The 23,570-nt window shown below is 41.5% G+C and overlaps 1 protein-coding gene and 1 pseudogene across 2 annotated transcripts in view; both read left to right on the top strand.

Moving 5' to 3' along the window:
• The window catches only part of NCALD (neurocalcin delta), a 435,454-nt gene that overhangs the window by 156,549 nt on the left and 255,335 nt on the right, over positions 1–23,570 (top strand). The gene's annotated exons all lie outside the window — the stretch shown is intronic.
• Positions 4,174–4,816, top strand: LOC103109750 (large ribosomal subunit protein uL6-like; annotated as a pseudogene).

The raw sequence follows: 23,570 nt of genomic DNA, 5'->3' as shown, positions 1-23,570 counted from the left end.
GTTTGGTGATTAGTTTGTCTTAGTTTATAAATCGTTGTTCCTGTATAAAGAAATACAGCTTCCCTGCCCTGCCGTACGTCTTTGGTCGTCTCTGTTACCCGCCCATGAAGCTAGCCCGGCCAGCTAGAGCCCCCGAATTTTAACAACACACAGAGTAGTAAAATGGATCAGAAAACACAACCCAACCATATGTTGTCTACAAGAATCCCATATAACTCAACAAGACACACACAGACTCACAGTGAAAGGATAGAAAACTGTCATACAAGCTAATGAACCACAAAAAGCGGAAGGAACATCTGTTCTCATATCTGACATGATAGACCTTAAAATAAAATAAAATAAAATAAATAGGGATGACATTACTTAGTGTTCAAAGGATCAGTCAATTGAGAGGACTTAATGATTATTAACATTTATGCACCCAAAGAATGGCTATCTAAATACATGAAACATCTACTGAAAGAGCTACACAGTATATTAACAGCAACACAGTCATAGTAGGGGAATTCAACACCCTGCTCTCTTAACTTGACAGATCATTCAGGTAGAAAATTAATAAAGAATGAAGGGATCTAAATGAAGACATAAATAAACTAGAACTATTGGACATTTTCAGAGTCATTCACCCAAAGAAACTGGGATATACATTCTACACAAGAACACATGGGTCTTTCTCAAGGATAGGCCATGTATTGGGCCACAAAGACAGTATCAACAAATTCAAGAGCATTGAAATCATCCCAAGCACCTTCTCAGATCACAGTGGAATTAAGTTAACATAAACAAAAAATTAGTAAAAATCCCAAAATATGGAAATTCAACAGTACATCAATTACAACTACTGGTTAAAAGAGGAAATTAAGGAGAACTCAAAATTTTTTGAGAATTTAATGAAAATGAAGGCACAAGCTATCAAAATATTTGGGATACAGCTAAGGCAGTATGGAGAGGGAAGTTCATAGTCATACAAGCACACATTAGAAAACAAGAAAAGTGTCAAATAAACAGCCTGACTGCACATTTTAAAGACTTGGGAGAAGAGAAACAAAGGAATTATAAAGCAACCAGAAGGACTGAAATAACTAAAAGTAGGGAATAAATAAATAATATTGAAAATAAGAGAACTACACAAAAGATCAATAAAGCTAAATGTGAGTTCTTAGAAAGAGTAAACAAAATTGACAAACCCTTAGACTCACAAAAGATAAAGAAAGGAAAGAAAGAAAGAAAGAAAGAAAGAAAGAAAGAAAAGGAGATAAGACTCAAATAAATAGGATTGTAAGTGAAAGAGGAGATGTTATCACAGACACCACAGAAATCCAAGGTATCATGAAAGGCTTCTTTTTAAAAAAATTTTATTTATTTTCCCTTTTGTTGCCCTTGTTTTTTTCTTTTATTGTTGTTGTAGTTATTGTTGTTGTTATTGATGTCGTCATTATTAGATAGGACAGAGAGAAATGGAGGGAGAAGGGGTAGACAGAGGGGGAGAGAAAGATAGACACCTGCAGACCTATTTCACCGCCTGCGAAGCAACTCCCCTCCTGCAGGGGGGGAGTCGGGGGCTCAAACTAGGATCCTTATGCCAGTCCTTGTACTTGGCACCACGTGTGCTTAACGCACTGCGCTACCACTAGACTCCCTCATGAGAGGCTTTTATTTATTTATTTATTTTTAAAAGGAGACATTAACAAAACCGTAGAATAGCAGGGATACAACTCCAGAAAATTCCCACCACCAGATCTCTATATCCCATCCCTTCCCCTGATAGCTTTCCCATTCTTTATCCCTCTGGGAGTATGGACCCAGGGTCATTGTGGGTTGCAGAAGGTGGAAGGCCTGGCTTCTGTAATTGCTTCCCCGCTGAACATGGGCGTTGACTGGTTGATCCATACTCCCAGTCTGCCTCTCTCTTTCCCTAGTAGGGTGGGTCTTTGGGGAAGCAGAGCTCCAGGACACATTGGTCTGTCCAAGCAAGTCTGGTTGGCATCATGCTAGCATCTGGAACCTGGTGGCTGAAAAGAGAGTTAACATACAAAGCCAAACAAATTGTTGAACAACCATGGACCTAAAGGCTGGAATAGTGCAGATGATGTGTTGGGGACTGCTCACTGCAGACTACTGTGTACTTTTGCTTTCAGGTATATATTTTTGCCCTAGTCTATGGATACGTGTGAACTATGCTCTATCTCAGGGGACCTGGTCTATACCTAGGTTTTGGGACTTTGTTAGGAAGTGAACCACCTGGAATGGAGAGGCTTCTATGAACAACTATATGCCATCAAGCTAGAGAACCTGGAAACATTGAATGAGTTCCTAGATATCAATAAACTTCAGAAATTAAACAGTGAGAAACTAGAAAATATGAGCAGGCCCATCACAGCTAAGGAAATTGAAACAGTTATCAAAAACCTTCCCAAGAATAAAAGTCCTAGACCTGGTGGTTTTACAAATGAATTCAACAAAACTTCAAGGAAGAGTTAATACCTCTACTTTTAAAACTCTTCCAAAAGATTGAAGACACAGAAATACTCCCTTCCAGCTTCTATGAAGTCAACATCACTCTGATATCAAAAGGAGACAGAATACAACAAAAAAATAAAACTACACAGCAAAAAAATAGAACTACACACCAATATTGCAACAAAAAAATAAAAAAACTACACACCAATATTTTAGCATCTAGAACATAGATGATAAAATATTGAACAAAAATGTAGCCAACCAGATACAGCAGTTTATTAAAGATTATTATTAAGATTGTCCATCATGACCAAGTGGGGTTTATCCCAGGGATGCAAGGTTGGTTTAATATATGTAAATCAATCAACATGATCCACCACATCAATAAAAGCAAGACCAAAAACCACTGATACAAACTTGTATCAATAGATGTAGAGAAAGCCTTTGACAAAATCCAGCATCCCTTTATGATAAAAAAAAATCTATAAAAAATGGGAATAGGTGGAAAGTTTCACAAGATAGTGGAGTCCATATATAGCAGACCTACAGCCAACATCATACTCAATGGTGAAAAACTGGAAACATTTCTCCTTAGATCTGCTACTAGACGGAGCTGCCCACTTTCACCATTACTATTCAACATAGTGTTGGAACTTCTTGCCATAGCAAACAGGCAGTAGCAAGGAATTAAAGGGATACAGATTGGAGGAGAAGTCAAACTCACCCTATCTTCAGATGATATGATCGCATACATAGAAAAACCTAAAGAATCCAGCAGGAAGCTTTTAGAAATTATCAGGCAATATAATAAGGTGTCAGGCTTCAAAATTAACATACAGAAGTCAGTGGCATTCCTCTTTGTAAACACTGTCAGCAGAAGAAGAAATCTAGAAATTAATCTTTTACTATAGCAACAAAAACAAAATATCTAGGAATAAACCTAACAAAGGATGTGAGAGACTTGTATACTTAAAATTATGAGTCATTATCCAAGGAAATAGACAAAGATACAAAGAAGTGGAAGGATGTTTATGGGGTGGAAGAATTAACATCATCAAAATTAACATACTATCCAGTACCATATACAAATTTATACAAATTTAATGCAATCCCCATCAAGATCCCACCCTTATTTTTAGAGAATAAAAAAAAAAGCTACAGTTTATTTGGAACCAGGAAAGACATAGAGTTGCCAAAACATTCTTGAGAAGAACAGCACTGAACGCATCACATTTCTAGATCTCAAACTGTATTATAAGGCCATTGTAATCAAAACTGCTTGATACTGGAACAGAAATAGACTCACTGACTAGTGGAATAGAGTTGAGAGACCAGAAGTAAGTCCCCATACCCATGGATATCTAATTTTTGACAAATGGGTCCAGACTATTAAATGGGGAGAGGGGAGTCTCTTTAACAAATGGTGTTGGAAAAAATGGGTTGAAACATGCAGAACAATGAAACTGATCCACTGTATTTCACCAAACACAAAAGTAAGTTCCAAGTGCATCATGGACTTGGATGTTAGATCAGAAACTATCAAATACTTAGAGGAAAATACTAGCAAAACTCTTTTCCATCTAAATTTTAAAAGCATCTTTAAGGATAGGAACCCAATTATGAAGAAAACTAAAATGAAAATAAATTAATGAGACTACACCAAACTAAAAATTTTCTACACAGCAAAAGAAACTACCACCCAGCTTTGCCGCATCTACTGCGAGAATGAAGACCATTCTCAGCAACCAGACCGTCGACATCTCTCTGAAGGGCCGCACGTGAAGGGCCCCAGAAGCACCCTGCGGAGGGACTTCAACCACATCAACGTGGAGCTCAGTCTTCTCGGAAAGAAAAAGAAGCGGCTCCGAGTTGACAAATGGTAGGGAAATAGAAAGGAACTGGCTACTGTCCACACTATCTGCAGCCATGTACAGAACATGATCAAGGGTGTTACACTGGGCTTCCGATACAAAATGAGGTCCGTGTATGCTCACTTCCCTATCAACGTTGTTATTCAGGAGAATGGGTCCTTGTTGAAATCGGAAACTTCTTGGGAGAAAAATACATACGCAGGGTTCGAATGAGGTCAGGTGTTGCATGCTCACTATCGCAAGCCCAGAAAGATGAATGAATTCTTGAAGGAAATGACATCGAATTCAAATTCAGCTGCATTGATTCAGCAAGCTACAACTGTTAAAAACAAAGATATCCGGAAATTTTTGGATGGTATCTATGTTTCTGAAAAAGGAACAGTTCAGCAGGCTGATGAATAATCTCTATGGTGTCCAACCACACAAGCAGCAAAATAATGGATATGTGTGATCTCTTAAAAGATGCAGTAAAAGCCATTACTGGTTTGGAAAAAAAAAAAAGAAACTACCACCCAAAGAAAGAGAATTCTTACAGAATGGGAGATCTTTTCATGACCTACAGCAGAGAGTAGCCTAATAACCAAAATATATAAAGAGCTCACCAAACTCAGCAACAAGAAAACAAATGTCTGCATCCAAAAATGGGGAGAGGATATGAACACAATATTCACCATAGAAGAGATCCAAAAGGCCAACAAACACATGAAAAAATGCTCAAAGTTATTGTCAGAGAAATGCAAATAAAGACAACAGTGAGTTACCATTTTACTCCTGTGAGTGTCATACATCAGAAAAGGTAGCAGCAACAAATGCTAGAGAGGTTGTGGGGACAAAAGAACCCTTCTGCACTCCTGATGGGAATGTAAATTGGTCCAAACCCTGTGGAGAGCAGTCTGGAGAACTGTCACAAGGCTAGATGTTGACATGCCCTATGACCCTGCAATTCCTCTCCTGGGGATATATTCTAAGAAACCAATCACACCCATCCAAAAAGATTTGTGTACACCTATGTTCCTAGCAGCACAGTTTGTAATAGCCAAAACCTGGAAGCAATCCAGTTGTCCAAGGACAGATGAATTACTGAATAAGTTGTGGTCTATATACATAATGGAATACTACTCAGCTTTAAATATGGTGATATCACCTTCTTCATCTCATCTTGGATGGAGCTTGAAGTAATCTTGTAAGTGAGATAAGTCAGAAAGAGGATGAATGTTGTATGATCTCACTCATAGGCAGAAGTTGTAAACAAGATCAGAAGGGAAAATACTAAGTAGAACTTGGATTGGAGTTGGTGTATTGCACCAAAGTAAAAGACTCTAGGGTGGTGGATGGGTTCAGAGAGAGAAAGACAGAGAGACAGAGAGACAGAGAAATGGAGAGGTCCCCACCTGCAGAGGTCCCCACTTCATGAATGGTGAAGCAGGGCTACAGGTGTCTCTGTCTCTTTCCCTCTCTGTCTTCCCCCCCTCCATTTCTGTCTCTATCCAATAATAAATAAGTAAATAAAGATCTTTAAAAATTTAAAGAGAAATGGAGAGGGAAGTGGGAGATGATAGATAGATAGATAGATAGATAGATAGATAGATAGATGACAGATATATGCACAGTTTGACCAGTCACTAGGCTCCCCCATGATGGTGCGGCCCAGAAGTTTGAACCTAGGTCTTTGTGCATGGTAATATGTTTGCTCTATTGGGCGCACCACTATCTGGCCCCAGGCTTATCATTTTTGTTCTTTCCTTCTCTCTGCCTCATGTGGAATTATCTCTCTCAAATGTAATAAATTAAAAATAGAATTTCTAATGTCAGTTTTTATTTTGTATTGGTCTTGAATCCAACTTTAATATGGGTAAGTTAATGGTGTTACTTGTGCTTGTTTAATCCATCCAATTATTCCTTTCCTAAATGGCTGGGTTTTCTGGAGAGTACTTTCTGTTGCTTATCCAGTCCTTTCATTCTTATTTTTTTATTTAAAGATTTTATTTATTTATGAGAAAGATAGGAGGAGAGAGAAAGAACCAGACATCACTCTGGCACATGTGCTGTCGGGGATCGAACTTGGGACCTCATTCTTCAGAGTCCAGAGCTTTATCACTGCACCACCTCCTGGACCACCAGTCCTTTCATTCTATGACAGAAAGAAAGAGTGAATGTTTTCAATTAAAAGCTTCATTCCTTGTTTTCCCCATCCTTTCTCTAAAAATAGACTGTGGAAGAGTACTATTTTAGTCAGAAGGAATATTTAGCTCACTAAAACTAAACTATAACTGAGTATAACCAGGAAATGAAATAATCAGGAGCAGATATCTAAAAAGAGTCCAGAAAATTTCTCCCCTGTATTCACACAGCTGTTGATCCTGAGAGCTGTTGTTTTGCAGAACAGGCATTGAGGAGTTTTGGGAACAGTTTCTGGTTGAGGCCTCAGCGACGTGCAGGATACAGGGCTAGTCTTAGACATTGAAGTGAGGTTATTGTCTATAAGAAGCACTGTCTGATTGCAGAGATAAAACTAGATGGAACTCATGAAGTAGTTGATCCCTGAGCTTAATAACTACTCAGCTGAAGCAGCACTAAGGAGCTATGCATTCTTATCCGCCACATAAATCATTTGGGCAATAGAGACTTTGTTCAGAAAAGGTAGAAGTGATTACTAGGAAGGCCTGGGGTGGCTTGGTGGTAGAACTTAAGTTGGATTTTTTCAGGGTTTGGGTAGAGTTGGCAAGTCCATGGGCATTATGGGAGGAGAACATCAAATCACAAAGCTTAAAATAAGCAGTGCTCTTCATAGCATTGAAGTCTAGACAGTACTTGAACAGCACCAGTGAGTCACAGCCTTCATAGGTAGCCGGCTCTATTTTTGTTTAGCATTAGTCATCAGAAAGTTCTTTTGTTTGATTTTTCAGGTAAAAAAAAAAACAACTATATCCTTTCTCCCCGGGCTCTCCTTGATTACCATTTGAGTTCTTTCCTTGCAGGGAAATTTTATTTCATTTCCACCTTGTTCCCTTTTCATTTTCTAACACAGCTTTTGTTACTAGAAAAAGAAAAAAATGTTTATTGAGTTAAAAAAAAAATCAAAGCGCTCGGACTCTGCTTCTCCTGCAGTTCTACTCAGCACCTTCAGAAATGGCAACGTTTCTTTATTCCTCCATTCCATGATTTTATGTTCTAAACATCTGGGGGTACAACTCTACCTCTAAATGTGTATTAGACTGAAGTATAAGTGCCATAATCTACAATCTATAGGCCATGCTAACCATTCCCCCCACCCCATACCTTACCTCCTTATCACCATCATAGATTTCATCTAGTCTTAGTTTTTGGTCATTTTGCCACTTGATTTGCTTTAGTTATTTACATTCTACAGGAGTAAAATATTTTAGTATGGTCTTTCACTCCCAGACTTACTTCACTTAGTGCAGTCATCATCATCTTCAGTTTCATATTTTAATCTCTTTAATGAGAGAGAGGTATTTCATTGAATAAACATCACAAGGTTTTTTATCCAGTCATCTGTCAGTGGGCAACTCAGTTGGTTCCATGTCTTGACTATTATGAATGAAGCTTCGCAGAGAAATTTGAATCTCTCTTCTATATATGAACTCTTGAAGACTTGAAGAGAACTTTGTTTCTCATAGAGCTTTTTTCCCCTTTCTTTTGACTCTTCCTCATTTTACAGCTTTTTCAGATATACTGCTACTCTGGTTACTTTTGTATCTTGAGACCCTTCTTTCACCAAAAACATAACATTCATTGTCCTATAAAACAAGGATCTAGGGTCCCTGGTATGCCTGGTAGAGTGTACAAACTGACATTTAAAAGAAACCAGGTTCAAGCCCCTGTTCCCACCTAGGAGTGGGGACATTCATGAGTGGTGGAAAACTGCAGGTGTCTCTCTTTATTTGTGCTTTCTGTTTCTCTCTGTCTCTATCAGAATAAAGGAAAGAGTAAGGAATATGGGGGCCAGGTGGTGGCACACCAGCTTAAGGTAAGCATACACATTACAGTGTGCAAGAACCCAGGTTCAAGCCCCTGATCCACACCTGCAGGGGCAAAGCTTCACAAGTGGTGAAGGGCTGCAGGTGTCTCTCTGTCTCTCCTTCTCTCTATCTCCCCCTTCATTCTCAATTTCTGTATCCAGTAATAAATAAAAATATTAAAAAAAATAGAACTTGGACTAGAGTCGGTGTATTGCATCAAAGTAAAAGAACTTGGGGTGGTGGGGGGGAGGGTTCAGGTCCTGGAACATGATGGCAAAAGAGGACCTAATGGGGGTTGAATTGTTATGTGGGAAACTGGGAAATGTTACACATGTACAAACTATTGTATTTTAACGTTGACTGTAAACCATTAATCCCCAATAAAGACATTTTAAAAATAGAAAGGAAAAAAAAAAAACCCTATTTGCACCATGCCCCCCACCTTGAGTAAAATTTTATTTATTTATTCACTTTTGTTGCCCTTGCTGTTTTATTGTTGTCATTGTTGGACAAGACAGAGAGAAAGGGAGAGAGGAGGGGAAGACAGAGAAGGGGAGAGAAAGATAGACACCTGCAGACCTGCTTCACCACCTGTGAAGTGACTCCCCTGCAGGTGGGGAGCCGGGGGGGCTCAAACCAGGATCCTTCAGCCGGTTCTTATGCTTTTTGTGCCGTGTGCGCTTAACCCACTGCACTACCGCCCGACTTCTGTAAAATGCCATCTTAACCAGAAATTATAGTATATCAGTGTGATGCAGGGCCTACTGTTTCCTCCCTTATATATTTTTCACCTAGGCATAAATTTAGCTAAAGCCAGGCTAAGATTATTGGTGGGAGACTAAGGAAAGGAGATTATGGTTATGGTATTTTTCCCTTGAGGAGGGAGCATGGCAATTGCCTGAATAGCACTACACTATTGTTGTCCTGGTCATGTTGTGGGAACTTGCAGAATTGTTGTGTCTCTCTGCTCTGGCCTCAGACCAGGGCTGTGACTTGCCTTCAGACCTGTGAACAAGGAAATGGTTCAGCTGTCTCTGTCCTGAGAGTGAGCTCACAAAGGCCCTCAGGACTGGATATAACCCAAAGGCTGTGCTGGTTGAATTTCTGATTTTTATCATGCTTGAGCTTACACTGTCTTCTGTGACATTTAGACAGGCTGGTAGAATCCACGAGTTCTCAGGAAGAAATGACTGAGGTCTGCATAATCCACCTTCAACAATCTGCTCAACAACTTTGAGCTTCATTCATTTCTTTCTACGTGCTGATCTGCCTCTGTCTTTAATGATTTGAATAGTCCAATTTAGCACAGGGACTGTAGCATTTTTGATGTTTATGAATTTAGAGAAGAGTAGGTTATTTTATTTTATTGAGAAAAGTCAGAATGATTTCTTGTTTTCATTCTGTTATTTAGAAGGGAGCACTTCTTTATGACTTCTCTGTAGATTCTTTATCCCATTGTAATGCACTCAGAAACCATTGCTGATTTGTTGTGAGAGCATCTAGAACTCTTATTTTAGCTATCCACATAGCATTTGCCATTCTTGATATCTCTTTCTCTCTGGTGAGGTTTTTGTAAGCTCCACAAGAGTTGAAACATTGTCTTTGATCATCACTCTTATCCTGGGACATGGTGCTTGGTAGATACATAGCAAGTGTACAGTGAGTGTTGCATCATTCTTGGTGCAAAATACATTCTTCTCCATACTTGGAGTAGCAAGGACCTTGTGATCCTTGTGAAGTTTAGCAAAATAAGAAAAATGTTCAAAATGAGTGGTATCTGAAAAATGTCCTTCTAGTTACTCAACTAGTCCCTTGTAGTCCCTTATAGTCTCCATCGTCTGTCCCATTACAAGTAGTCATCTGCCCACTCTCAACTGTGAAATCTTCTGTAATTAAAAGATGCTCACTGCATCATACTTTTGAAGTTTTGCTGAGTTTTTTTTTCTTTTACCCATTTTTTATGCTTAAACAGATTAGGATCTCAGTACTCTTCTTACTGTACAAAAATAAGCTTGTGTTTTTTTTTTTGCTTGCGATTTTATTACTTTTTTCTTCCTAAGTAAAGGAGAAACTGTCTTTTTTTTTTTTTTTGAGGACAACATTCAGATTTATGAATTAAGTTTCAAACAGTTATACATATCTGTCTGCTTCCTTACTAAACATGCTGTCCTCTTTTGAAAGCCTTTCTTCCTTCACTTCTTCCTATCTCCCTTCCATACTGTCCTTTTCCTCACCGTTTGTGTTATTTTCTTCAACAAGCATTTGTCGAACACTTATTATGTGCTAAATCCTGGGGAATGCAGTAAGTAAGCAGCTCAATGCCTACTTTCTTCCAGTTTATAATCATGACTGTTTACTGGGAACGGCTATCAGAACAATACATCCATCTCTGTTCGGCCTCTGTTCCCTGCAGTAGATGCTTTCATTGGAGAGTTAAATTGCATCTTAATAAATATCATCCAATGAAGATCTATTTGTGTAGTTAGACCTGGGCTGTCACCTAAGGCCTTCCATTTACTACTAGGCAACCCTGGACAGGTAACTTAATCTCCCAATTGTAAGTTTTCTCATTGTTAAAATAGGGAAAATCCTGATATTCACCTTACAGAGTCCATGAAAAGAGAAAATGACATGCGATTGATGTAAAGCATTAAGGATGACATCTAAACCCCAGCAAATATAAGAAGCGATGTTGGTGGCCTAGGAAGTGGCAAAATGGATTAAGTTAGTGTTAGTGTTCAGTCCTTGACATTGCACGTGCTAGAGTGATGCTTTGTTCTTCTCTCTCTTTCTCCCTTCTTTTCTCTCATAAATAAATACATTTTCAAAAATAAATGAGGATGAAGATCAGGGAAAATAGCTGAGCACCTGAAAGGAGGGTTTGGAATGTTTTCACCTGAGTTGTGGGATGTACGCTCTAAATCTTGAGTTGCCTGAACAAAGGCTAGTAGTATCTGCTTAAGTTGATGATGAAGGGTACAAGATGTAAACAGAGTTGGGATACAGAAAAATACAGCTATCAGATTTTTTTTTTTTCTGGACTCCAGAATTGAGCCTGTAGAAGCTGATAATAAGGCACTTGTCCTTCTCTGGGCATAAGATTGCTAGGTATATGGACCTGCATCTCCTGTGACATAAATGCTACCGAGAAAGGCTTGGGGCCTGCTGGGGGAGGGGTGTAGGGCTGGGAGAGAAGGAAAAAGGAAGCACATCCCCTGGGTGGGGGTGTGCTTCCTTTCTTTCTTTCTTCCTTCCTTCCTTCCTTCCTTCCTTCCTTCCTTCCTTCCTTCCTTCTTTCCTTCTTCTTCTTTCTCTCTCTTCCTTTATTTCTCTCTCCCTTCCTTACTTAATTCCTTCCTTCTCTCTCTCTCTCTTTCCTTCTCTCCTTCCATTTTTTCTTTATTGGAGGGATTAATGGTTTACAGTCGGCAAGGAAGTACTGTCTTTGGTACATGTGTACCATTTCTCAGTTTTCCACATAACACTCTAGCCCCCCCACCCCCCTACTTAGGTCCTCCCTACCATCATGCTCTAGGAACTGAACTCTCCTTCCCACCCCAGAGTCATTTACTTTGGTGTGATATACCAAATCTAGTCTGAGTTCTGCTTTGTGTTTTCCCGCCTGTTCTTATTTCTCCACTTCTGTCTATGAGTGAGACCATACCATATTCATCCTTCTCTTTCTGGCATATCTCATTTCACATGATTCACATGATTCGTATGATTCCCTTCAAGCTCTATCCAAGATGGGATGAAAAAAAGTGAATTCTTCATTTTTAATAGCCGAGTAGTATTCCATTGTGTATATAGACCACAATTTGCTCAGCCACTCATCTGTTGTTGGACACCTGGGTTGCTTCCAGGTTTTGGCTATGACAAATGGTGCTGCTAAGAACATATGTATACACAAGATATTTTTGGATGGTTGTGTTGGGTTCCTTAGGGTAATCCCCCAGGAGAGGAATTGCAGGGTCATAGGGTAGGTCCACTTCTAGTCTTATGAGATTTCTCCAGACTGCTCTCCACAGAGGTTGGACCAATTTACATCCCCATCAGCGGTACAGGAGGGTTCCTCAAGGGACTTTTCTTTCATGCTCTATTTATCACAGCATGCCTACTGCTTTCACAGCCTTCCCTTTAAATAATGAAAACATTGCTAACTACCAGTCCTTGTACATCACACAGAAGTGAGCAGCATGTAATATACTGAATTAAGACTGACTGCCTATACTTCACGCTGAGCTGTGTGCTGCAAGGAAGGAGTCCATCTCAGAAATGGAGAGGGGAGGGCAGTACCTTAGTGCTCAGAGCTAGGGGTCTGCATAAGAGAAGACCCCACAAATGCTCAGGGCTAAGTGAATGCAACCCTGCAAAATGCTGGGCTTTCCTGTGAGTGTCCACGTGACCGGTAATGGGATGCTGTAAATGTTTAGTGAGCCGCTAAGTGCTCAAAGTCCACACTGAGCTTCCCTCACTAATGCCAAGTCCCCCAAAAAACCAGTATCATCTTTTTTGATTGCAGAGTAGTATTCCATGGAGTATATATGCCATAAACTTCTTTAGTCAATCATCTGCTGATGGGCATTTAGGCTTCTTCCATTCTCTGGCTATTGTGAATAATGCAGCTAGGAACATAGGGGTGCATATGTCCCTTCTAATTAGTGCTTGAATGTTTACTGGATAAATACCTAAGAGTGATATTGCTGGGTCATAAGGTAATTCCATTTTTATTCATTTAAGGGCTGTTCCTACAGTCTTCCCAAGGGGCTGCCCCAGTCTGCATTCCCACCAGCAGTGTAGCAGAGCTCCCTTTTCTCCACAACCTCTCTAACAACTGTCATTTCCTGGTTTGTTGATGGCAGCCACTCTCTCAGGTGTGAGATGGTATCTCAGTGGAGTTTGAATTTGTATTTCTCTATTGGTAAGTGAAGTGGAGCATTTCTTCATGTGTCTGTGAGTCATGTGTACCTCTTCTTTAGAAAGCTGTCTAGCTTTTTACTCCTGGGAATTGCACTCCCACCCCCTTTCTGTCCACAAATACATGAGTTTGTATTCACCTGTGGTATGGTGAGTTTTTGAAGAGATCCTGGTTGTGTTTTGTTGAGTTTTCAAGTGATTTTCATTGCTTTACCTGGTTGACCAGGGAGAGTGAAACACAGCTGCTGCTACTCCGTAGGCACTCCTCAGAAATCTCTTGTAATTAGTTTCTTTCATTTCTTTTCTTTTTTGAAGACTAATCTCCATGTGGACAGAAGAGATTAATTTTGTAGATACCATAAACCACCATAAACCAGAGCTGAGTAGTGCTCTGGTAAAAAAATATATATATATATAAATATATATATATATATTTATATATATATATCTAATATATATATATACTAGATAGAGGCAGGGAGAAATTGAGAGGGGAGGGGGGGAGACTGAGAGACACCTGCAGATCTGCTTCACAGCTCATGAAGCTTCCCTCTTTCCTGTGGGGACTCTGGGCTTAAACCTGAGTCCCTGAGCACTATAACAAGCACTCTTAACTAGGTGCACCACCACCAGCACCTGGAACAGATACCATGGAATTTTTAAGCCACAGCCTATATCTAATACTATAACTAACCTGCCTGTGGATATTCAAATTCCTTAAAGTGTGACTTGAATTCAAGTAAATTTCTTTCTCTCTCTCTCTCTCTCCCTCGCTCTCCCTCTCCCTCTCTTTACCTCTCTCTCCCTCTCTCCTTCTCTCCCTCTCTCCCCCTCCCTCCTCCACTCCCTTATATTTGGGGTTCCCAAGCTCCAAGGCTCCAGGCTGACATTTTCCAGGAAGGGAAAGACAGCTATAGGGAGAAAGGGAAAACTTCCACGGAGCTGAATCCCCTGTAAGGTGGGGCTGGTCTCCAACTTGGTCTCATACATGGTAGAGCAGCCCCCTTCCCCCGTGAACTATCTCACTGGCTTGGAAAGTTGTTTCCTCACCTTTGATTGAAAGGCAATCTCCCACCGCTTCTCCCTTTGCTTCTGTGCTTGCATTTTCTTATTTGTCAAAAGGCTGAGTTAGTGCATTTCTTACCGACTGCATGTGTGCTGGCTCTGGATTGAAATGTGTGGATAGTTTCACTAACATGGGCAGAATAAGGCATGGGCAAGTGTAAGCCTAGGTCTGTCATGAGAATGTTCAGATAGACATATCTGTGTGCCAGACACAATGTTAGCAGGAATTAAAGACACTCTGGAACCAGTCATCTGAAGAGAATGAACAAAACAAGGATGAGTTAAAGTGAGGAAATGCTGATGCAGACTATTAGGAGCAAGTGCAGTGCACCAGGACTTGGTAGAGCTGGGAGCCTTTTCTCCCTGAGTCCTTAGTGGCTGGGGGTGAAAAGGTGCAGGAGCCCAGAGCAAGGAGCTGATAGCAGCTATGCCCTGTGTTCATGGAGCACAAGAAGCTCAGAGCATCTTACTAGGAGGAGGGTGTCGGAAAGCAAACAGCAACCCTCCTCCTTTCTCCCAGCCACTGGCTCAGGGCCTCTGGTTGGGATTAGGGGATGGTTCTTTTTTTTTTTTTTTTGCCTCCAGGGTTATTGCTGGGGCTCAGTGCCTGCACCATGAATCCACTGCTCCTGGAGGCCTTTTTTTTACCCCTTTTGTTGTCCTTGTTCTTGTAGCCTTGTTGTGGTTGATGTCATTCGTTGTTGGATAGGACAGAGAGAAATGGAGAGAGGAGGGGAAGACAGAGGGGGAGAGAAAGATAGACACCTGCAGACCTTCTTCACCACCTGTGAAGTGACTCCCCTGCAGGTAGGGAGCTGGGGGCTCGAATTAGGATCCTTATGCTGGTCCTTGTGCTTTGCACCATGTGCACTTAATCCGCTGTGCTACTGCTTGACCCTCCAGGGGATAGTTCTGACCATCACACCATCTGTGCAGGTCCAGAGAAAGGTGGAGCAGGGTCAGCAGTGAGTGTAGTACAAAGAGAACTTGAGGGAAGAAGAGGGTATAAGACACAATGTGTACCCTCTACGTGGAAACTGGTTGGAGGACACAGAACCTAGACAACAGGAACCTCTCCTAAGGGAAGGAGGATATTGATGTGAAGCTGGTGAATGGCAGTAAAGAGGAACCTGGGCACCAGCCCACCTAACTGCAAAGGAGGCTGGGGAAATATAGTCTTTTTAAAGTAGTGGCCTCCCAACCAGCTGTGACTGAAAACTCAGAGAAGGTGGCACATGTTTGAGCAGAAGGCTAGCCTTTTTTGCCTGGGTTGCTCTGAAAATTTCTGACTTGTCCTCACAGTCCAAGTCACCTAACAGTGAAGCTTGTCTTAACTCCAGCCACCGGCGTCCTTGCCCATTTGTACCTAGCTATGCTTGAGCACCTCACTGTGCCATCTGTATACACAGCTGGTCAGTTTTTATATGCTGAATATATTTCTGTTTATTGCAAAGGAAGTCTTTTATACAGGAAAAGAGAGGAAAAAGACCACTGTATGATCTTGGGAATACCTTTATTATTATCAGTATTTTAGATTTTATTATTTATTTATTTATTTTTGCCTCCAGGGTTATTGCTGGGCCTCAGTGCCTGCACTATGAATCCACTGCTCCTGGAGGCCATTTCTTTTCCATTTTGTTATCCTTGTTATTATTGTTACCATTGATTTTGTTGTTGGATAGGACAGAGAGAAATCAAAAGAGGAAGGGAGACAGGGGAAGAGAAAGACAGACACTTGCAGACTTGCTTCACTGCTTGTGCAGTGACCTCCTGGAGGTGGGGAGCTGGGGGCTGGAACCAGATTCTTTATGCTGGTCCTTGCGCTTTGTGCCACACATGCTTAACCTGCTACACTACCACCTGACCCCTGGGAATGCCTCTGTTACCTTCAGTTTTCTCATCTATAAGGTTGGAGGTCAGGCAAGATGATGTTCCAGTATTCAGTATCTTCCCCCCACCCCACCCCCTGCACCACTGTGGAATTCTGTACTTAGAGTGGGAGCAAAAGAAATCATTACATTATGGAAGGGCTTTGGTGCTCTACTCTTCTTTTCCTTCCTTCCTTCCTTCCTTCCTTCCTTCCTTCCTTCCTTCCTTCCTTTTTTCCTTCTTTCCCTCCCTCCCTCCCTCCCTCCCTCCCTCCTTCCTTCCCTCCCTCCATCCCTCCTTCCTTCCTTCCCTCCCTCCCTTCCTCCCTCCTTCCTTCCGTCCCTCCATCCCTCCTTCCTTCCTTCTCTCCCTCCATCCCTCCTTGCTTCCTCCTTGCTTTCCCTTTCTTCAATAATCCTCCAGGGTTATTTCCTGCACTATGAATCTACTGCTTCTAGTGACCATTTTTCCCATTTTATTGTATAAGACAGAGAAGAATTTAGAGTGGAGAGAGGAAGAGAGAGAGAACAAGAGACAGAGAGAAGTTGTGAAGACTTGTGACACGTTCCCCCGGAAGGTAGGGAGCTTGGGGGCTCGAACCCAGATCCTCCCGTGGGTCCTTGCACTTAGTACTTACTATGTGCGCTTTACCATGTGCACCATTCATTGCCTTGTCCCTGACACTTTTCTTTTCTAATCAAAGAAGTAGTGGATTGGAAATTTCCTCTAGACCCTGACATTGTTGTTATTTAGAAGGGAGTCAGCCTAGATGGTTTTCTAGCACGTTATATGATGTTAGGGGGAACTCTGACTTTTAACAAGCCCAGCAGCTTTCTGAAGTGCATTCAGATGAGTAAACCATTCAGTCAGCGGTAGCGTGTATTTCTGTTCAGTGCTGACGATGTGGACTGCAAAAATATGTCAGGCCAGTCCCAGGTACCTTTGTGAGACTGTTACAGTCACAGTCATGGACACCCTCAGGACCAGTAGCCACACTGACATCACAGTCTCCCTGGTCGCTCATCTACACAGCAAGTTTTTGCAGGCACCTGCATGCAGTGGGCCTGGGAGAGCCCTTGAAGGGAAATATGTGATACCCCCACTTCCACAACATCTATAGGTTGTCTTTTTTTTTTAGATGGTGTGTTTATTTTTATTATTTTTTCCTTTATTGGGGGGATTAATGGTTTACTGTTAGCAATAAAATATTTCTCAGTTTTCCACATAACATTCCAACCCCCCACATAGGTCCTCCTCCACTATCATGTTCCAGGACCTGAAATCCCCCACCACCCCAGAGTCCTTCACTTTGGTGCAATACACCAAACCCAGTCCCAAGTTCTGCTTTGTGTTTTCCCTTCCGTTCTAATTTTTCAACTTCTGTTTATGAGTGGGATCATCCCATATTCACACTACTGAGTTCACATGATTTTAACTTAATCTGGTTCTGTTCTCAAACAGTCCAGTAAAATCAGGATATAAGATTAAAGAAGTGGTTTTCAGGGTTCATTCGACCTCCTTAGAGTCAAGTCGGTCACTGGGTCATTCCACATAACTGAAATAATAGCATTATTTTTTATGCTTCTTCATGTAGACTTCTGATTCAAAGGCTTAAGCTATGTTTAAAAATTCCTATTTGAGAGAGCTGAAAAATCCTCTCTTGCTCAAGTGTTGCAGGATACTGTGCATATGAGTCAACCACATTGTTTTAGAGTGTAGGACATGTATTATGGCTGCAAAGATGAGTGGTGTGTTTTCTTTAAACACACCAGCACTGATTGACGGCCAGAGGCTCCTATGTTTTCCATTTCCTGCCCTTTGTGGTGTAGCTACCTGGAATACATGTGTGGTTTTCAGAGCTGCATTTCCTCCATGACAGCTTGTGATCAGCTGTTTTCTCTCTTGCTGCTGCTGTGCACACAGAGACTCTGGACAAAGCATCACTGTCTTTCTGCTGCCTTTGACTGTGTGGTGGAGCTGTCTGTGCAGGCACCAGGCAATTCAGTATTTACAGACACAGGGTGCTGTAGTGTAGCAGGCAGACTTAGAGCTACTGTGTTCCTGGTTCTGAATTTGCCTTGACCAGTTCCAAAACTTGGACTACTGCCCACTATTTCTGTGCCAGCACTTCCTTGCCTGCCTGTTACACAGGTGTTGGCTCCTGGCTGTCTACATAGAAGAGGACAGGGGTGTAACCTTGAGCTGGAAAGTGGCAGTGAGATAAGCACTCATCTTTTATTATTATTATTACCATTATCTATTTTATTAGTGACTTAATATTGATTTACAAAACTGTGAGATCATTTTTGGGTGTAGAAAGTGGGAGTTCTGCCTTCTATAATTGCTTCTTCACTGGATATGGGCATTGACAGGTGGGTCCATTCCTAGCCGTTTGTATCTTCCCTAGTGAGATAGGGCTCAGGAGAGGTGAGGTTCCAGGACACATTGGTGAGATCATCTGCACAGGGAAGTCAGAATGGAATCATAGTAGCATCTATAACTTGGTAGCTGAAAGGTGGTAAGATTCAGCTTGGTAAGCTGAAAGGTGGCACGAGAAATTGCTTAATAAACAGGAAACTAAAGGTAGGAATAGAGCAGCTGGATGGTGCAAAAGGGAACACAGGCATCATAGAGTGTTCACTGTGGAAGGGGGGCAGTGTGCATTTGCTGTTTGGATTCCTCTCAGCTTTTTTTAAGTTTATTTGTTATTAATAGTATGTTACATGATTGTAAGATTACAGTGTGTAGTTCCACGTGACACCTACCACCAAAGTTCTGTATTCCCACCTTCCCACCTCCCAAAGATAACCACTAGAATTCTCATAAGTCTTACAAACAGATTTCGTGCTTCTATTTTGTTTGGATTTTTTTTTTTTTTTGGCAAGTTCATGTGAATCAGATCTCTAGGTTCCACATATGAATGAAACTATGTGGTAGTTGTCTTTCATCTCTTTACTGATTTTGCTAAACATAATCACCTTCAGTTCCATCTATTTTGTCCCAAAGGACGCAATATTAACTTTTTTTTGATTGCAGAGTAATATTTCATGTAATATATATCCCCAAAATTCTCAGTATTAATAATATGGTCTTTCTGGGAGTTGGGTGGTAGCACAGTGGGTTAAGTGCAGGTGGCGCAAAGTGCAAGAACCGGCTTAAGGATCCTGGTTCGAGCCCCTGGCTCCCCACCTGCAAGGGAGTCACTTCACAGGTGATGAAGCAGGTCTGCAGGTGTCTATCTTTCTCTCCCCCTCTCTGTCTTCCTCTCCTCTCTCCATTTCTCTCTGTCCTATCCAACAATGATGACATTAATAACAACAATGATAATAACTACAACAATAAAACAAGGGCAACAAAAGGGAATAAATAAATACATTTTTTAAAAATAACATGGTCTTCCTTCAACATTAAAATGTTTCTAAGCTGCATAAGCAGGTGTGTGTGGGGGGCTTGACCACTTTTCAGTGCAGTCCCAGACACTGAGAACTCTTAAAAAATGGCTTAGTGGGGCTGGGTGCTGGCACAGCAGGTTATGCACACATGGCACAAAGCTCAAGGACCGGCATAAGGATCCTGGTTCCAGCCGCCGGCTCCCCACCTACAGGGGGGTCGCTTCACATCGGTGAAGCAGGTCTGCAGCAGGTGTCTATCTTTCTCTCCCCCTCTCTGTCGCCCCCTCCTCTCTTGATTTCTCTCTGTCCTAGCCAACAACAATAGCAACAACAACAACAACAATCACAACAATAAACCACAAGGACAACAATAGGAAAAAAAAAAAAGCCTCCAGGAGCAGTGGATTCATAGTGCAGGTGTGACATCCCAGCAATAACCCTGGAGGCAAAAAAAAAAAAAAAAAAAAAAAAAAGAAAGAGAGAAAAATGGCTTAGTGATGAAAGTTCTGGAGAGGAGTTGGGTTGACAGAGTAGTGAACTTCGCATTAGTTTTCAAGCATCACCAGACCTGCAGACATTCTCTTCTTTCTCCTCCTTTTCCTTCTTTTTCACATAATGTGAGTCAACTTATTTATTTTTCTTTTTATTGAGAGGTTAATGGTTTATGGTACAGTTTTTGGCACATGGGTACAATTTCTCATTTCCACACGATAAGTGTCAGCAAAATGCTCTCACTTACAGCTTAGTTCCTTTTCCACTGTCATGTTGGCCCAACCCTTGTGGAGAGCAGTCTGAAGACTCTCAGAAGGCTAGAAGTGGACCTACCCTATGGCCCTGCAATTCTGCTTAATGAACAGCTATAGTTTTAAAACAACAAACCTAATAACTTCTTCCCAAATGAACAAGGACTGTTGGGAATAAGTTTACTTCATTTGTAATACACATCTCAAAATCACTATTCTGACTTCATATTTCTCGGGCTGTCGTGCATATGTCACCTGGGGATTCTGTAAATGCGGATTCTGGTTCACTAGATCTGGAGAAGTGTCATGATCTTGGTTTTTCTACCCAGTCAGAAGGTGACAGCATACATAGCTAACCTGTCGAGAGCTTTGAGCAGCAAGTCTACAGTTTCTCTAAACTTTTACATCTGTTACCTGTTAGAAGTGAAAAGGGCAAGCCTAAGTTTATAATGAGCTACAATAGGTGTTAGAACAGAGGTATCCTTTTTCCTGGTCACATTTTTGCTGTGGTGACAGAGAACCCTTCCTTTCCTATCTAGCCCTGCTGGGAAAGCTGTCTTTTTAAAAATTAGTTAAATGGGAGATTTCCAGGTACTTGTAACACATTTGGTTGGGTCTCACTGAGGAAACTGCCATGGCTTCTGTGTGGGTAGATGTAGGCTTCTGAATTTTCCTTGGAATTAAACAATGAACCACTATTGCTTTTTCTGTATTAACAGCGTGTCTAGGATGGGGGTCAGGGGTGATGCACGCGGCATATTGCACACATCACCATGTGCAAGAAACCAGGTTCCACCCCCCAGGCCCTACCTGCAGCTTTCTTAACAGTGAAGCAGCATTTCAGATATTTTCCTCATTTTCTCTCTCTTTTTCTCTTCCTTCCTTTTAAAAAATATTTATTTATTCCTCTTTGTTGCCCTTGTTGTTTCTTATTGTTGTAGTTATTATTATTGTTGTTTTTGATGTCATCATTGTTGGATAGGACAGAGAGAGATGGAGAGAGGAGGGGAAGACAGAGAGGGGGAGAGAAAGATAGACAGCTGCAGACCTGCTTCACCACCTGTGAAGCGACTCCCCTGCAGGTGGGGAGCTGGGAGTTCGAACCAGGATCCATACTTCAGTTCTTGCACTTTGTGCCACCTGCACTTAACCTGCTGCACTAATTCCCGACTCCCCTCTTCCTTCCTTTCTTTCTTCTTTTCCTTCTTCCTTCCTTTGCTCTATCTCCTCCTTTGATCTCATATCTTTCTCATTTTCTCTGTTTTTCTCTTCCTTTCTTTCTTCCTTTCCTTCTTTCTTCCTCTATCTCCTCCTTTGATCTCAGTTTCCCTTTGTCTCTACCCAATAAAGAAATAAAATATCTCTTTAAAAATAGTGTGTCTAGGAGCTACTTCTCTCTCTCTCCACCTCCTCTCTTTCTCATTAAATTGAAGTTTTCAGGACTGTAAATTCCTATATTCTATCCAGAGTATAAAAGTATAATTGTATAAAGGGTTGGTGAAATACCAACCTTTACTGTTCTTTCTGACACCTTCCGGAGTTCTGTTTTGATGAATCTTTTATAGTGACCCAAGCCAGATGACTGCTAAGCTAAAAATGGTCTCTGTTTTTGTCTGGAAATTTGGGGAAGGGAAAGAAATGAGGTACAGTGGAAAAAAATACATGAGCTCTGCAGAGTTGCCTGGAAACCCCTTGTAAACTTGAGCTGGAAGTCTAGTGAGCAAGTGCAAACTGGAATACCCAGGCAATACCACAATTAGCCCTTTTGAGAAGCTGCTCAGCTAGCAGTAGTTCAGTTTTTACTAATGAAGAATTGCCGTTGTATAAGGCCGGAAACTTGGACCATGTGACATGCAAAAACTATTGGACTCTGACCTTGGAAGAGATGTATAGATGAGAAGGTATGACTTAGAGAATTTCTGGCTTGTTCAAGGTCACTTGACTATCTTGGGAAAGAGCTAAACCTAGAACCTAGTTAACTGGTGTAGCAGACCTTATAATCAACATTTTACTTGTCTTTCTGGTGCATGGTGCTGAGGAATGAATCCAGGACCTCATGCATGCACATTACCACTACTAGGAAGCCTCCCAGTGCTGATTCTGTTTCTTTCTTTTTCTTTTAATTTAAAAAATTTATTTATTTATTTATTCCTTTTTGTTGCCCTTGTTGTTTTCTTGTTGTAGTTATTGTTGTTATTGATGTTGTTGTTGTTGGATAGGACAGAGAGAAATGGAGAGAGGAGGGGAAGACAGAGAGGGGGAGAGAAAGATAGACACTTGCAGACCTGCTTACTGCCTGTGAAGCGACTCCCCTTCAGGTGGGGAGCCAGGGGCTCGAACCGGGATCCTTATGTTGGTCCTTGCGCTTCGTGCCATGTGTGCTTAGCCCTCTGTGCTACCGCCCTGTTGGTATGCATGAGACCCCTTCTGTTTCATTTGGTTTAAATCCCCCCTGCTTAACACTATTCTATTTACATAACCACTTCATTCTATTTATATAACCGCTGTTAACAAGCACCTCCCTCCAGGGCATTGGTTCAATCCCCTCTGTTTCATGATATGTTTTTGCTCCACCCCCCTCCTTGTCACAACCTGATCCTCTCCTTGTCACACACTGATTGTCACCAGTCACTTTTCTCTCCACCCTCTCTATGTCACACCCTGTTTCCACCCTACTTGGCAAGTATATATAAAGACAGCATTGTGAGTTTTACAGTACTGTACTTTGAGTTTAGCTTAGCTCATCTTAGATTGTGCTGCGTCCTGCATGAATAAAGAGATACTGCATACAACCCAGCCATGAATCCCGGGTCATCTGTTACCCGCCCGTGAAGCCAGCCCGGTGAAAACAACCTAACCCGTCGAAAACGACATATGGCGCCTGAACAGGGACTGAAATAAGCCCTGAAACTTGGACCGGCATCAATGTGGGACCCTACCCACCTATCGTCCAGATAAGTAAACTTGGCTACCCATCCACCATGGGTTGCCTTTCTACTTATGAAGAGGTTTGCCAAAGCCTCTACTGTTTCATCATGAGACAGTTAGTCTGTCTCTGGAACATTTTACTCTGGGCCACATTTTGGTTCCCTGACCGGGAACTTTGGTTTCTTATGACCGGGATCATAGAGCTTGGGAGATGCACGGAGATTTCTCCTTGGACTTTCTGGATTCCCTCTCCCATGTTTCCTGAGGAAAAGGACTACATTTTGCTCCAGGCCACAGTTTGGTTCTTTATGACTGTGATCGTAGACCTTGAGATATGCA

The sequence above is a fragment of the Erinaceus europaeus genome, chromosome 1, assembly GCF_950295315.1.
Source record: "Erinaceus europaeus chromosome 1, mEriEur2.1, whole genome shotgun sequence".
NCBI lineage: Eukaryota > Metazoa > Chordata > Mammalia > Eulipotyphla > Erinaceidae > Erinaceus > Erinaceus europaeus.
The sequence above is the reverse complement of the archived record's forward strand: the minus strand, read 5'-3'. Positions and strand labels throughout refer to the sequence as shown.